The sequence below is a fragment of the Pinus tabuliformis genome, chromosome 4_1, assembly GCF_031772625.1.
Source record: "Pinus tabuliformis cultivar Carrire ecotype Pingquan chromosome 4_1, CPIR1, whole genome shotgun sequence".
Lineage (NCBI taxonomy): Eukaryota > Viridiplantae > Streptophyta > Pinopsida > Pinales > Pinaceae > Pinus > Pinus tabuliformis.
In genome coordinates, this window is record NC_142303.1 from 804,937,312 (window position 1) to 804,955,077 (window position 17,766).

Below are 17,766 nucleotides of genomic sequence, written 5' to 3' on the forward strand. Positions count from 1 at the left end.
TTTATTGCTCAATGTTGTAATCTGATCTCAGAAATTACGTCTAACTCGGAAATACTTCATCAGGAACCCTTTCCACTCAGTTACACGACGTGCACTCTATTCCAAAACATCGGATTTGTGGAAATTAGCTTCAGGAAACCCTTCGTATTAATCACTGGGTAGCAAATGATATCCGTATCCTCAAAAATTGATTGGTCTGTTAGAGTACCCCACAAAATGATCTTAGAAGGTCTTGCTCAACCTCAGAAAAACATGGATTACCAACCCTAGATGTCTCAAATCTTGCCTCAAAAGTGGGCTTTTTGTGTTCCAGATACCAAAAGGCCTTGACTTCTACAACAGGATTTCGATCTATTGTAGAAAAGACTAGACTTTCAAGGATTTAGCCTCAAATGGTTCATTGTCCAATGTTATAATCTGTACACAAGAATTTTGTCTAGCTTAGTAGTACTTTGTTCTTACCAACCTCAAGAATGTCGGCCTGCTTCAGATGAATATCCACCAAGATTTGGCAATTGTTACTATGATTTGTCCAGGTAAGTAGCTTCTGAAGAATTCGTCCAGTGTCACTGATTTGTCTTGAGAAACCTTGTTTCTCCTTATATGAAGAAAAACCTGTGCTAGAACAAAGAAACCAATAGGAAAGATAAAGGAGTATGACTATGTAGGGTGGGATCACCTCCATCGAAACTAGTCCATGAGAAAAACGGGTCTTAAACTCTTAGAGCCTCAGGCTCAAAGAAGAACATAGAAAAAATGATCCAATACAATGATGCCTCAAGTGCTTCTAAGCCTCTTGTATTTACAAATTTCCATAAGGGGTTTTTTCTCTTTAATTAATTAAGTGATGATCAAGCCAAGCTCCAATTTTGGTAATTTTTTGTCCTAGTTGCCCCAAAACTTTCCAAACATTGGGTAATTTGGAGGTTTCCCCTTTATCGAGGACTATAGCCTACGAGGACCAATAGGCTACTTCATCACTTAGGCCAATTAATCCCTCGGGGAGATTACATTATGGTTGAGGCGAGGCATGCAACACATGTGTTGAGGTACCAACATGGTATAGTTGGATATGGATTGACATGTCTCAAATGATGAAGTACAGTTGCAGGGATATACAGATATAGATTAGGTAGAGAGTGCAAAAGACAAGAAGAGCACATTAGGGTGTTGCTTCAATTTGGGTTCTGATGTGATATCTTGGATGAGCAAGAAACAAACATCATCACACTCAACACTACAGAGGTTGAGTATATTGCAGTTAGTTTGGCGAGTAGTGAAACAATGCGACTTTGGAAGCTACTTGCAAGGTTGTTTGACTAGGTGCTAGATACAACCGTGATGACAGGTCAAAGCACATTAAGATCAAGCACATATACATGGTACAGTTATGGAAGACTCATGATTCTCCTTATCCTACATGGCCTTTAGTCCAGACTATGATGCCTTCTTGTCAGTTATGGAAGACACCTTTCTTCAATATGAAGACATGCTCTTCTAAGGTTGTTGACTCTCTCTCTAAATCTATGAACTCCCTCTGAGTCTCTGAAACTTTCTATCCTGACCCTCCGAGTCTTTAGAACCTTATTATTTCCTTGGTCAATAAGCTTTCCCTTTAGCCTATACAGACCACTCTCCCTAACTCCATGAACCACCCCTGGGATAGAGTTAGATGCATTGGGTTTGGGAATTACCTTTCCATCCTATAATACAACTTCAAATCCCTTTGCCTCAATTGTTGAGATTGAAAGCATGTTGCATCTAAGTTCGGGTGCCCAAATCACATCGTAGACTCGCAGCGATCCACTTGACTCCATCTTGAACGGTATAGTCCTGATTCCTTTCACTACATGTTAACTTTGATCACTAATCTTCACATGTAGACAAAATACCACTTGATCAGTATCTCAGACACCTCTCATGTTCCTATCATATGCTTCAAAGCCCTGCTATCTAGGAAGTTCGAACAAAGCACCCTCATGAATGGTGCTCCCTAAGAAATGAAAGATAAGAGAACATTAATCCTACTCAAACTTCCTAGCAAAATCATCCTTGTCAATTGTAGCTAGAGCAACCACCTCATGTTGCTTCCCTTTCCCTCCTTTCTTCTTATGCAAACACTTGGTCAAATAATGACCAAACTCATCACATGCAAAGCATTTCACTTTGCTCAAGTTCTTTTTTCCATTGTTGGACTTCCCTTTGCCCTTATTTAGCTTACTAGTGAGGGAAACATTCTCCTCATCAGGACTCTTTCGTTGAAGATCCTCGCTTCGATGTTCCTCCTGTATGAAATCATCTTACAACATGTTCCAATTTGGAAGTGTCTGTCGTGACACTAATCCCACGACAAATGGCTTCCATTGCTCTAAGAAGCCCTTCAGTGCAGTCCTCACCAACTATGGTTCTAGCATTAGTTCCCCTAAAATTGCAAGCTCATCACAAACTTGTTGAATCCTAGTTATATAGGGTGTCACAATTTTTGCACCGGTCATCTTGGTTTCCCTGAGCTTCTCTCTCAGCACCATCTTCTGATTTTCATTCTTGTTCTGGAATATCTATTTCATAGCTTCCAACATGTTGTATATAGTGTCCTTCCCTGATAGACGCGAGATCAAATGGTCCTTTATTGCTTCTAAAATAATTCTCCTGGCTTTCATATCCTACTTATTTTGTTGATTCAACTCTACAAGATCTGTAGCTAGAGTGATCTTGATATCAAAAAACTCTCAAGGATCATTCTCCATCGTAATCAACTTCATTCTCTCCTTCCATGCATTATAGTTGGATATCCCATCCAACCTATCCGCAATCCTCAACCCGAAGACTATATTTTGTCTCTGATAGCCCCTTAGTTGTCAAATTTGCAATAGCTTTTCAATACTGCTACCACTTGCAAACAGTGACTTTAGCTCCCTGTTAGAGCTATCACCTATGCAATCTCTAATCCAAATGCTCCTCAAAGAAGCTTTAAAACCGTGTTAGAATTCCAAGCACCACAGGTATGGTCTATGTTTTGCCAATTTCACAAAACAAAAAACATAGAGATACTGAAATGCCTAACTTTAAATCTTTTACACACCAACAATTTGATCATGCACAATATACAAAATTTAATGCCCAAAATGGATTTCTTATTATTTCTTTAATAAGAAATACAAGGGCTCATATACCAGGGAAGGTGTCCCTTTACAATACCAAAAGCATAAGAACAAACAAACCTGAGTTTTCCTAGGCTAAGGCTGAGTTCTTTCAGCCCTAAACTGCCCTACAAAATGCTCCCTTTTTAGTTGTTGTCCTTCCTTGAATGGCCACAATAGGCCAGTAGTACCTCCTGTACTTGTTGTGATCAACCTAAGGCTTTCCTAGCCCTCTACAACCCTCAGTCCACTTGTAATTTTCCCTATAGGTTTGCATCCCTCCTTATCCAATCTTACACTTATTGTGGCAACCTTCTATCAATCCCTAAATCTCTTTCACAAGCCCTCGTCCTACCCTTTATTGGCTGCAGATAGCACTCAATAGGCCTACAGCATTCCCTTTTGCGGTGACTTGATGTCCCAGCCTTCAAACAACAACCCTCGACCCTCCCTTCTTACTATAGGTTGTTCCTACCACAGGTCTGACCCTAAATTAAGGCACAAATTTCTTCCTCCTAACCTATGTACTACCCAAAAACCCCAGTCGGCCCCTCCACAAGCTCGTATCCTTTACTATTGCCTTTAAACAGTCATCTAGCTCTCCCTAGTGCTTAGCTTCCTTCTTGACTGCAACCTAGTACCTTTAGGCCCTCAACAACTTCACAACTCCACAAAGACTACCTTGTTGACCCTTTGCAGGTATATGATATCCTTAAAATTACAACCCCAAAATCTACTCCCAAATCTGCTGAAATTTTCCTTCCAACTTGTCCACATGTTGGTTTATTTATACTTGTAACAAGGCCATGCGAAGGGCTGTGACTCCTTAACTGTCACGACTCTTGGCCTTCAGTCGACCCTTCGTATGCCTAAGTCGACGCTTCATTTTCTTAAGCCGACTAAGCTCCCATATAAGCCAACCCATCTCAGCTCAATATAAATAAGAATATTAAATGTTTTCCATGGGTGTAAAACCCCAACAAATACACACAATTTGGGTGCAAAGCCAAAATACTCATTAAATCACACTTCATGAGTGTTTCTCTCTCACAAGGTTAGCACCAAGTGTAACGGAGAGTACCTCCCAATGCTACTAGATTTCAACACCTCTTCAAGTGTGATGTTCCTCTTTCTGGTGTTCCTTATGGATGGACTTTCAGGGTTGGAGGCAGATTGGTCATAGGTGCAGGTTTACTTCATCAGCAATCTCAGGGGCTTCTAGAGATGTTTCATGGAGTTATGAGGAGTTTCTATGGGATTCTGATGGCATTTTCTTGGCATATTCCATCATCTGCACAACTTGCCTTTCATTTCGTTGCATTTTGACAACTTTCGGGAAACAGGTTTATTATTGGGCCTAACTCAATTAATTACGCTTAAGTGGCATTCCAAGAGGAATACTTGACAAAACACCTTAGTGTAATAGTTTGTTGGAACCGGAACGAGGAGATCTACAGAATGGGAGGGTTAGAGGGGATTTCCAGTGACCTGTTGAGGCATGGTGGCCAATTTAACATTTTCCCACATTAAAAAGAATATTTTAATAAAAGAGGGAAATGTGCTCAATGATTAAAACAATAATAAAATAGGAGGTTATAGAGGGGTCCATCAGATTTATAAAAAGAAGAAGAGGACATTGGGGAACATCTTGGATTTGAGCTTTCTTCTTTTATGAGAGATTGAGAACCCGGTTCTCTACTTCATTGGTAGCCCCAGGTCAAAAACCCTCTGGTGATTCAGTGAGATTGAGCGAGTTCCCATCCCCCATTGGTTATTCATCCAGAATTCACAGGAGAGCTCAACAGTGACATTTCAGTTAAGTTTTGGAGGGCCAGGACAACATTGGAGCAGATTCTTGAGGCCAGTTTTCCATCCCAACTATTTTATTGTATTGGCATGTAAACCCCAATTTCTTTTATAATAAAAGCTGAGATTATTTCTTCTCATCGTATTATTGAATTGCATGCACTCTATTTGTTATATTTTACATCGCAAGCTTTTGTTAATTGAATGGTAATTTTATGGAGAAATTTTGGTTGAGTTATATTTCTTCAAAATTAGCCAAACATCTCGTTTGAGATATTACAATGGTATCAGAGACATGCATGTTGCCAACCTAAGGGGTTTATTGCAGAACAACCTCAGAGAAAATCAAGAGTGTTAGGTTTTTGGAAAAAAATTCCAATGTTGAAGATGGAATGAAAATTAAAATCACTGAAGATTCCCTCCCTCAAGTATCTGACAATTTGTTTCAAATTGTTGAATCAATAATATTTGGTGGAGAGTCTAACTCTGGTCGTCGCATTATTGGAAGGCCGAAACATTTTATTTTAAAAGGGAGCTGAATTTCAATTTAGATGTGTCGTGAATTAAATTTCCTAAGGATACAAGGGCCAATTATTATGTCGTGGCACATTATTTACTTTGAAGAGGGGCTAGTATCAGAGCAATTTTCTCTTGAAGTGTTTAGCAATTTTCTTGAAAGAGGCCAAGTAGCAATTGCTGGAGGATATTGGTACCAAAAATCGATCTACAGTGACGAGGTGGTTTGTATTCTAGATCTGTGTTTTCTTGAATCCATTCATCCTATACCTATAGCAGCCTATCAAGAAGGGATCAAAGTCATCCTTCCTTACATGTAGTCATAACTTCCTATTTTGAAGCAGACAATTCCTAGATCTGTGATAGAGAGGAGAAGTACTTGAGTTGATTCTAATCACTAGAGATCATTTTGTTGGAGTTGATTGTTAGTTGGATCTATCGGGGTAGTATTGCCGCTCAAACTAGCAAGGGGCCTAAAAGGGACAACTGCTACACCATGGGCAACAATGGAGACTTAGCCCACTGTCACCTCAGCTAAGACTCCCTACTCTTTATGAACTTTCATCGATGGGAGGAGAACTACTATATGGAAAGCCACTTGTGAAGGATGAATCACCAATTGGATGTGAAGTGACCTTGATGATCCTTTCCCTAGAAGAAGGTTAAGAATGGAGTTTGCTTGCTCTTCAAGCAAGGTACAAAGCTTTCTAGAAGAAGGAGGTGAGGATTTATCAGCTAGGTTTGAGGAATATGTTTTGTAAAGGAGTTTCCAAATCCCTAAAATCCTTATTGAAATTGCTTTCCCAAGTAGTTCTTGAAGAATTAACTTTTCAAAGGTATGGGACCACACAGGACCAAGTGGACCCAACCTAGGTGAAGGGGAAGGAGTTTAGCAATCAATGATGATCTTAACCTAGACAACGAAGGGGAAAGGATCAAAACAAGAATTTCCACTTAAAGGTGTCAAATTGATCCTATGAAGTACTAGCCTAGGGAACACCAAGGAAAAATTTGATCTCAAAGCTAGGGTTTGGGATATCTCACAATCCCACCATTAGGATTTCTTAAAATTTGGAGACCTTGAGGACACACCTATAATGTTCCTAACTAGGAAATTTAGTGATATACAAAGAAAATAAACAAACCAACATCCAACAATGAGACACAATCAGTAAGCACCTAAGTCACCTGACACGGGGATTCAAGATTCGTAGGATACGGGGATTTGAGTGTTGGATTCAGACACGTTGACCCCCCGGAACAGGTTACGTAGGATTCGTTATATATTATTTTATATAATATATATATATATTAAAATTAGATATTTCTTACACAATTTCTCATTAATGATACAAAGTCATTGATTTCAAACATAGATCTTCATCTCGGTGTTAGTTTAGCTGTTTACAAAGTTAGTAACATTATAGCATGCATATTACATACAAAATTCAAATATCTGCATAAACCCTCACAAACCTCATAAACCCTAATAAACCCTCCCAAACTTCATAAACCCTCATAAACCTCATAAACCCTCACTTTTTTGGGATTCGAATCTCAAAATCGGGACACAATGTGTTCTAATAGGACACGACCGGAATTCGATCGTGTCCTGTTAGTACACATCATGTCCCATTTTGGGATTCGAATTTGCAACGAATTGTGTCCGATTCGGGGGATTCGGAGCCTAGATTGATTGAATCCAGTTTCATAGGTAAGCACCCATAAAAGCACTGCAAATAAAGATCATCTAAGCCATTTTATTAATTCTTTCTGGAGCAAGTACAATAGCGATGGAATGGTGCACCTCTACTTGTCTCAAGGGACAAGCGTGACAAAACCTAGGTGAGAAAATGATGGCCCTAGTGTTGCACAGCTGCTGCTCCAAAGATGATCTGCGATGCCCAGAAACTGTGTTGCTTGCTTGAAAGGATGTGTTGGAAACTTCGCTTCCCGTGCTTAGAAAATGCTACAACTTTAGCTCCCAACTCCTTAACAAAACCCCGCCAAAACTCATAAAGGCTTTGGCCTAGTTCAGACCCCCGAAAATCGAGCCCCAAGTACCACATACTCCTCACGCTGGGAATCACGACCTGTCTAGAAATGGCTAAATAGTAAAAAGGATTTCCAAATCATCCCCAAATGCTAAGATGTTGTCCCATATGGCTTTCCTCTCTCCTCGCGGTTGACTCCAGCTCTATAGCTCCTTCCCCCAACTCCCACGTGAGCCCAGGGATGGCCCTCTGCACAGTCCTCAATGACTGTAAGTCGAGCTGCCCAAAAGCAGCAATATCCCGATCCAAAACTCTTCCCAAGGGTTGAACTTCTGATAAAGCTCCAACTCCCAAACTTTCTCGACAAATGCTGCCTGAGAGCACCCCCAATCACCACTGCGTGTTCCCCTCTTGCATGCCAGAAATACGCACTGTTGAATCGAAGGCCGAGTGATGTGACTGTAAAACTCCTCTAGTTCTCCTCCAAGGTAGTACGAATTGCCTTCCTAGGGTGGCACTCGAAGTCCCCTGAAGAAAGGTTGAGTCTCCCACCTGGAAAACTCGATGCTAAACAGCTTGGTAACTCGGCTAAGCAGCTCAAGCAACACAAATGAGTTCAATGGTCAAATGATGCCTTGGGTTGGGGAGTTCCTTCTCCTTATAACTTTGTGGGCCTTCCTTCCCCATGTGGGCCCCTCTCCCAAGCCATTCGATTTTCTCTCCATGGTAATTCGAATTGACCAAGTTTCCAAGTCTGTCTTCCCCCATGTGGGTGGCCCCCATTTCCCACTAGTGATGTAATTCAGCCCCCTTATTTCTCCTAAGTTCCTAAGTAAAAAATGTATGGCTCCACCTTTACCAAAAATTAATCAAAATTGTTGGAGACTAAACCTGTGACAAATATTTTTACGAAGAGACATTATAGTCCTCGACTCCCAAATGTTGGTTGCCCTCAAGCAATCTCAATGTTGGATGCTCCAAAATGTGTTCACCCTCTCATCTGGTAGGTTCTTCCATCGCACGAAAAACTCCTTGATGGTCTTGCTCCTTATCTTCCTTTCTCTAGTCTCCAGAATAGCCTCTGGTTCCATGACCAAGTGTCCCTTGTCATCCAGTGGGGGTAGCTCTACTACTACTGTCACCAATTGTCCCAACACATTTTCGAGGCATAAGACATGAAAGATGTTGTGAATCCTACTCCCTAGGGGAAGCTCCAGCTCATAGGCCACCTCTCCAACGCACCTGACTACCAAGTACGACGCATAAAAATGTGGTTGTAGCTTTTCAGCCCCTTTTTGCTTCAAGGTAGACTGTCTATATGGTTGTAGCCGGAGATACACGAAGTCCCCCTCCTAAAAATGTCTCTTGGTTCGGTGCCTGTCAGCGTACATTTTCTATTGATTTTGCGTTGTCACTAAGTTGTCCTTGAGAGCCTTGAGAATATCTTAGCTCTCCAAGATCCAATCTTTGGCCTTTAGGACCCGTCTGTCTCCAAAAACAATGTCAACAAAATATAATGCATCATAACCATATAAGGCACGGAAAGGAGTCATACCGATAGACAAGTGATGGGTGGTGTTGTAGCAATACTCGCCCAAGTGTAGCCAACGAATCCAAACCCTCTACTATCAATCACGTTGTTCCTTAGGTACCCCGCCAGCCACTGATTAACTCGCTCATTCTGGCCATCCGTTTGTGGGTGATGGCTCGTGCTAGGGGTGAGCTCAGTACCGACCAATCTAAAGAGCTCCTGCTAGAATCCCCCCATGAATCTGCTATCCCAGTCACTCATTATGTTCTTAGGAAGCCAACGCAAACGGAAAACTTCTCAGAAGAACAACTCTGCAACCTGTGAAGCTGAATACCAGGTTGGGATGGTGAAGAAACAGGCACATTTGTCAACCAATCAACTACCACGTAGATGAATCCTTGCCCTCTACTGTGGGGAGCCCAGTGTTGAAGTCCATGGAGATACTCTCCCACTTCCCCTTAGGAATGGGGAGTGGCTGTAATAACCCGACGAGGTGGATTAGCTCCCCCTTGTTCCTCTAGTATGCCTCACACTCCTGTACGTGCCTCAACACATCCCCCTTGAGGCCCTTCCAAGTAAAATGTTCCCTAATTTCCATGTATGTTTTTCTGAACCCCTGATGTCCTAACAATGGCGAGTCATATGCTTCCTAGAGCACTCTCTGCCTCAATTGCAAGTTGGGTACCAGGAATATGCGCCTTTTGTAGTGGATGACCTCGTCCATCACCCAGTGGCACTCATTTGCGTGGGTCCCATCCAGAATCTCGCATGTCCTCCTGTATTTGAAATAATCTACCAACAATTGGGCCTTCCAATCATGGAAAATGCTCATGAGTGACAGGTCTACGGGTCTCCTACATTGTGTTTCCCCCGCACATACTTTATGTCAAAATAATAGGACTGCACCTTGCTGACCCATGTCTATTATCTGTCTTGAGGCCCTGCTACCCCATGAAGTGAAAAAGATTGTTGTCATCAGTCTTCACTCTGAATCAGCTCCCCACAAAGCACTGCCAAAATTTGGCCAAGGCATGCATAATGGCTAGCATCTCCTTGTCATATATAGAATATGACCTCTCATGGGTTTGGAGCTTCCGACTCTCAAAAGAAATCGGGTGACCACCCTGGGATAATATTGCTCCAATCCCCTCTCTTGATGCATCACACTCCATGGTGAAGGCCTGGGAGAAATACAGAAGTACTAACAGTGGGCAACTGCTCATCACCTCCTTGAGGCGATCAAGAGCTGACTGTGCTCCATCTATCAATGTGAAGGCCCCTTTTTGGTCAAATCCGTGAGAGGAGTTTCCAACTGCGAAAACCTCTTGACAAACTTCCGGTAATACGTGCATATGCCCAAGAAGCCTCTCGACGCTGCCACATCTCTGGGTACCTTCCAATCTCGGATAGCCTGTATTTTCTCCTCATGTACCTTCATTCCATCTGTGTCAATAATGTGCCCCAGGTGGAGCATCTCGGTCAAGCCAAACTCACATTTGGATAGTTTGATGTAAAACTGCTATTCCTTCAGTATGCGCAGTACCTCCTCCAAGTGTTGGAGGTGCTACTCCCAAGTCCTGTTGTATATCAATATGTAATCAAAGAATACCAAGACAAACCTCCTCAGTTGCTTCTGGAATACATGGTTCATACATGATTGGAAGGTGGCCGATGTGTTGGTCAAGCCAAAGGGCATGACCAAAAACTAGAAGTGCCCATAATGACATCGAAAAGCCAACTTGGGGATGTCTTGATCCCTCACCCTGATCTGATGGTACCACGGACGCAAATCTATCTTAGAGAAGTACTTGGCCCCTCTAAGCTCATCGATACAAGGTATGGGGTACCAGTTCTTCAATGTCTTCCTGTTGAGCGCCCGGTAATCACTGCACATGCGTAAGGTTTCATCCTTCTTCTTCACCAGCACCACTGAAGAAGCAACGAGACTAGAACTCGGCCTAATGCCAACAACTCTATGATGGCCCACTCAATCTCGTCCTTATAGACCTTTGGGTGCCTATAACAGATGGTGACCACTGCTTGCACACCCAAATCCAACTTGATGGTGTGGTCGAATCCCCTGTCTAGTGGTTTCCCTGGTGGAATGTCCCCAAATACCACTGATTATCTGTCTAACAGTGCCTGTATATCCGAGGGCAGTGACTGGGCTTGTCTCCCAGCGTTTGAAATCCTCAACACTACTGCCCACGCTATGTCTCCATGCCACAAATCTGCCTTCATCCTATGTGCTGAGACGGTCTAGGGTAGGTACAAATGCATGCCTCTGAGGACCACCAGCTTGCCATCCGATCCAGTGAAATCCATCTCCAGCTTGTTCCAATTAGTGGTAACTCGTCCAAGGGAGTATAGCCACTGGACACCCATCACTGTGTTGGTGTCGAGCACATCTACTACAAAGAAGTGGTTTCTCATGGATTAGTCCCCCGTGGTCACGGTCAAGGCGAGGACATACCGAGTGCACTGCAGAGTCCTGTCACCTAGCACCAGAAATGAAAAGCCCTCAAACTCTGTCGTAGTGATGCCCCTCCTTTGAACCAACTGGGCATCAATGAAGTTGTGTGTAGCCTCATTGTCAACTAAGACTAAGACATGTTGCCCTTGGATTGTACCTCAAATCCTCAATGTCAGAAATTTGGGGACCCCGCATAAAGAATCAAGGACTGCCCCTGATGGAGCAAAAGATGTTCCCCCTTGTGGAGGTGGTGGTGGTGGTCCCCTCTCTACCGGACTCTCACCATCTCCCACACCACACTAAAGCTCCACATTGTCCTCCTGATCTTTATTTGAGAAGACCTCAATATAGTGTCCTTTTCCAACTGTGCATCAATGGCCTGGTGCCCAACGCTCCCAACAGGTAAAACACAATTTCCTCCTTCTGAGGTCCCTCCTAGTCTCGTCATCCAGTTGCCCATGTCCCTGGACTTATCTCTGTGGTGGTGGCCTTGTATCACTCCCCTTCTGGGGGTAGGGAGTGTGTGCAGGGAAGGGTGCTCTTGTCTTGGGAATGGCCCCCTACAAATCTCTAATGCATGTCACTGCTTCCTACAGAGCGAAGCGTCTGCGTGACTTCACCATCCACACAGGGGCTCAAGTAGGCCCTCTATGAAGGTGTACACCTTCCGAGCATCTAATAGGTTCAGCACCATCAGTGAGACTCTCAAGAACTCTGATATGTACTACTCTGATAGCTCCCTGAAGTGAGCCTCTCGACCCCTCCGAACAAATCGCTCCACCACCCTCCTCGTGAATGAAGTCACAATGGCATGCCCAAAGGTAGTCAATCCATGAAACCACCAGTCGCGGGCTTCCCATTCCAAGTGCAGCGTGGCCATCTTGATGGCTTCCAGCACTGTCATCTGGTTGAGCTAGAAATATGTGTCCATCTTCTCTACTCAGGCCCGGGCTGTGCACTTTCCAGTGCCATCATATGTGGGGAAGTACATTCTCCCAATAGTACACTGCAAATCATAGCTTTGTGTGCCCTATTCTCCATAGTTCTTTCCCTTCTCATTCTGCTTGAGCTTGCAAAAATCTCTAAAAGAGAGTGCCTCCCTGAAGTATGCTCCCATGGACTAGCACTCCCTGAAGTTCTCTCCCCATCGGTGAAGGATCATTGACCCTACTGGTTCATTATGCACCAAAGGCACGAAAGAGGGCAGTGTATCTCAAGTTGGCCAACTCGCTGATGGAGGCTACGCATTGAATGAAGGATCGTTGAATTTTTGAGAGGCCCCCGAAGTCTCTCCAAATAGAAACTCCCTATGAGTGCTTCTCTCACAGTTCTACATTTTTTATCTCTTCTAACATTTCCTTCTGCCCCTTTGCTAAATTATTCAAATCATTCGAGAGGTTGTCAAAGGCCATCTCCTCCCTACTCTTGGGCTCTCCCATGCCCTCTGTTACTACTGCCTTCCCCCTGTCCTCCATGTCTAGATTGATCTCCAACGCCCTTTCTCTACTTTGGTACCTCTGCCTTGTGTATTCTACCTGTCCTCCTCACTCATAGGAAAAATACCACACAGCTGAGCCAAGATCTAGGCTCTAATACCACTGTAATGTTCCTAACTAGGAAATTCGGTGATATACAAAGAAAATAAACAAACCAACATCCAACAATGAGACACAATCAGTAAGCACCCATAAAAGCACTACAAATAAAGATCATCTGATCCATTTTATTAATTCTTTCTGAAGCAAGTACAATAGTGATGGAATGGTGCCCCTGGGTTTGTCTCAAGGGACAAGCATGACAAAACCCAGGTGACCAAATGATGGCCGTAATGTTGCACAACTGCTGCTCCAAAGATGATCTGTGTTGCCCAGAAACTACGCTGCCTGCTGGAAAGGATGTGTTGGAAACTCCACTTCTCATGCTCAGAAAATGCTACGACTTTAGCTCCCATCTCCTTAACAAAACCCCGCCAAAAATCATAAAGGCTTTGGCCTAGTTCGGACCCCCAAAAATCGAGCCCCAAGTACCACATCCTCCTCACGCTGGGAATCACGGCCTGTCTAGAAATGCCTAAATAGTAAAAATGCTTTCCAAATCATCCCCAAATGCTGAGATGTTGTCCCATATGGCTTTCCTCTCTTCTCTCGGTTGACTCCAGCTCTGTAGCTCCTTCCCCCAACTCCCACGTGAGCCCAGGGATGGCCCTCTGCATAGTCCTTAATGACTGTAAGTCGAGCTGCCCAAAAGCAGCAATATCCCGATCCAAAACTCTTCCCAAGGGTTGAACTTTTGATGAAACTCCAACTCCCAAACTTTCCCGGAAAATGCTACCTGAGAGCACCCCCAAATCACCACTCCGTGTTCCCCTCTTGTGTGCCAAAAATACGCACTGTTGAATTGAAGGCTGAGTGATGTGACTGTAAAACTCCTCCAGTTCTCCTCCAAGGTAGTACGAATTGACTTCCTAGGGTGGCACTCGAAGTCCCCTGAAGAAAGGTTGTGTCTACCACCTTGAAAACTCGATGCTAAATAGCTTGGTAACTTGGCTAAGCAGCTCAAGAAACACAAATGAGTTCAATCGTCAAATGATGCCTTGGGTTGGGGAGTTCCTTCTCCTTATAACTTCGTGGGCCTTTCTTCCTCATGTGGGCCCCTCTCCCAAGCCATTCGATTTTCTCTCCAAGGTAATTTGAATTGACCAAGTGTCCAAGTCTGTCTTCCCCCATGTGGGTGGCCCCCATATCCCACTAGTGATGTAATTCAGCCGCTTTATTTCTCCTAAGTTCCTAAGTAAAAAATGTATGGCTCCACCTTTACCAAAAATTAATCAAAATTGTTTGAGACTAAACCCATGACAAATATTTTTAGGAAGGGACATTACAACACCAGCGCAGTAGAGGCTACGAGATCAAACTTTTTCTGAGGCTACTTTGTTGGGAAAGTGATGCCCTAGGTGGCCCAACATGGCTAAACCTATAAAAGAGGGGAAAAAGGTAAAGAAAAAGGTTTAAGGTGATCACATTATTTTGGACCAGTGCCTAATTCCTCTTGGGGATATGGAGTCAGGAAGAATTATGAAAGATCTTGTTTCTAGCTCAAGGAGGCTTTAACGGCAACTTCTTCCAATGCTAGGGCAGAAAAAGAAAGTGATCTTAAAGTGTTTATACTTCGCTTGCAGATGAAAATGGCTTATCAAGATAACTTCAATCTCTATGACAAGTTGTTCAACAAACATGGTCCATACATAGAGATATGCTATATAGAAACATAATTCGACAATGAAGTTGTAAATTCATGCAGCAATTAGCCCTAAAATAGTGAAAATCCCATGATCAATGTATGGGACAAAGTAAAAGAAAATAGCATCAAAGTTGTACTTACATGTAAGAGAATATATCCAACCATCAATACATTTGCCAATAAAGAAGCTACATGATAAGAAATTCCAACCCAAACATAAAATTTAAGGCCCTGAGACCCTCCTCTCATTTTCGGCCTCCCTCCTTCACGGCAGCCCCTCCTCCTTATCCCTCCAACCTAACAACTTCCACACTCAAGCCTTCCCTCCTCACCAAAAAGTTTATTCCTAATTTTTTTTCTAAAAAAAAATCCCTTTAAAAAAAAATTTAATTTTTTTTTTCCAAAAATGACAAATTGAAGCTTGGCATTTGGAATTGGAGGATCTCCAATGATTCAGGCAGCATACCTCCAAGTGGCTTCAAGCCCCTAAGAGATGACTAGTGCACACCATCTAACCTTTCCTCATTCCATTTTGAAAACAAGGTTAATACTGGGATAGATTTGCAATTAGTTGGAGTTTAACAGTAGATTTAATTCACATTTTTAACTGTTGTATAATTGCAAAAATAGAAGTTAGCTTTAGTAACTTTTGCAAAACAAATTTTCTAAAAATTGTTTTACTGTTGTTTGGTAGTTTATTTCTGAGTTTTTAGATCAAATACATCAATAGATCAGAAAGAGTTAAACTCAAAAATTTTCTGAATTTAACAACAGAGTTAATTTACATTTTTATTGTTGTATAATTGCAGAAATAGAAGTTATCTTCAGTAACTTTTGCAAACAAAATTCTGAAAATTGTTTTATTGTTGTTCAGTAGTTAATTTCTGAGATTTTTAGATCAAATACATCAATAGATCAAAAAAATTTAAACTCAATTTATTTTAAATTGTAATTATCAATTTGTCATTTAAAATTTTTCCGTTGTTATACATAGAAATTTGTAAATATTGCATTGTTACAGAACTGTTGTTTTAGAATATATTTTTGGTTTTAACATTTGATATAAGAGCAGATTACTAGACTGATATTTCATTAATGTGATATGAATTTAAAACATTTAGTTTAATTCTTGAAGTTCATTTGGTTGTACATGCTTATGCAAGTAGGACTAATCTAATTCTACTTATGCATCTAATAATCTTGATTGAGTATTTCATACAAATGAATTTTTGAATTTAAAAGCGTTTTATTCCAACATTTTACATTTTAATCCATTGTGCATTTCAATAATTATTTGTGTAGATTTTACATTTTGCAGTGCTAGTATAAGTATTTGCTTTCATATTTAGATCACCACCTTTTTGAATCTTAATTTAAGTAGCATTTAAGACATATTTCAAAAAAAAAATTAAGCTCTCATTTAACAAAAATTAACCAAGTCCCTGCATTTCACATCATTTTAAGTTTTGCATTTGTATATGAGACAGTAGAGTCTTTTCAGCAGCAGTTTCCCTTCCTTTACTTTAACCTTATTTTCTTCGCAAGATGGTTGACTCCACAAGGCATTGGTATCACTTTCTTCAAATCATTTTGAATCCTTAAAATCTTGCGCAACCTAAAACAAGTATTGGTTGCTTAGCTGTGTCTCCTAGGTTGGTTGGTACCCAGCTAATCATTCATTTTTCCATTTCCAAAGGGTCTAATCCCCTTGGGAAACACTGAGGAGACAACAGGGGGAGATCACGAAAAGATTCCTTTGACTTTCAGGATGAGGGTACTTCTTCTATCATTGAGTCCATGGATACCTCTGAGGTGCATGAGCAGTGAGGGGGAGTTGTTGACAACAACTCAGAGATATAGCCATGTTTGGTAGAGGAGATTGATGAGCAACAGTTTGTTCCCATTCAGCATGAGCAACACATAGTGGAGTGTTGTGAACATGATGGTAGACATCCTTGGGGCCAACCATCGATGAGGAGCAGGCATATGTACAGACAACAACTAGGGAGGTAGTATTTGCAGACAGGGGTCATCAAGAGGCATTGGGACCTGACAAGACAGTTTGGACTGGTGGAGCATGGAGTTTTCGGTCAGATGAGGGAGGATCTTTTGGAGACAGTCATGCATCCATCTTTGGGTCTACCCACTTACGAGGTGCAGGTAGATGCAATGGCAGTGAGTGAAGCTACAATATTTCCAGGTAGCAACCCTCTCTAGGAGTACATAGACAAGGCATGTAGCATGTGTTGCCCACTTATAGGGAGAGTGGCATGAGGTGAGCATGGTGCAGCACAGTGGCCTCGTGCCATATACAGGTGCATATCCATTTGATCCTTCCCATGGGATCAAATGGCGGGAGATTATGAGTTGGTATCCTATTGGTGGCACAATATTATCAATCAAGAGAATAGTGCAGCAGGTGTTGGGATAGGGTCCCCTAGGGTCATATTTTGGCATTTACTTTTTGTATAATTGTAAAGTCTCGCGTCTTGAGGAAGTAGAGCGCGAAGGTAATAAGAATCAATGGGGCTATAGTCCCTTAGGTTGTTAGAATATAGGGAGTTTTGAGACCCGCCCATGGTCCGTAGACCATGGTACTGTAAAAGCGAAGGCTATATATAGAAGTGTCATAGCAAGCCTAGAAAGTAACTCATTGATACAAGATCATTGTATGGGCAAGTGAGCTAAGGCAAGAAGGTCTATTTCCTGTACTTAGCCGAAGGCAAAGGCTCCTGCAGGTGAGTGTGCAGAGACCTTCGTAAGTCCGCAAGCTGAGTGAGCGGGCCCCTACAGCTGAGTGTGTAGGGAAGAAGAGTCTGTAACTAAACAATTACATCTAATAGACAATTTTGATCCATAATTTGTACCTCTATGCATCTCTATTTACCTCTGCAGTTTTTGTATTTTTGCTCTATATTTGAATTTATATGAATGAATGCTTAATTGATGCACGAAAGCAATATATCAACATAATTTATTGATGTTATGAATGTTTAAAGGCCTTCGCGAAGGTATAGCTCCAGTTTCTTCAATTATCTGTTTTGGAAGGATTAGGGTTCGCAAAAG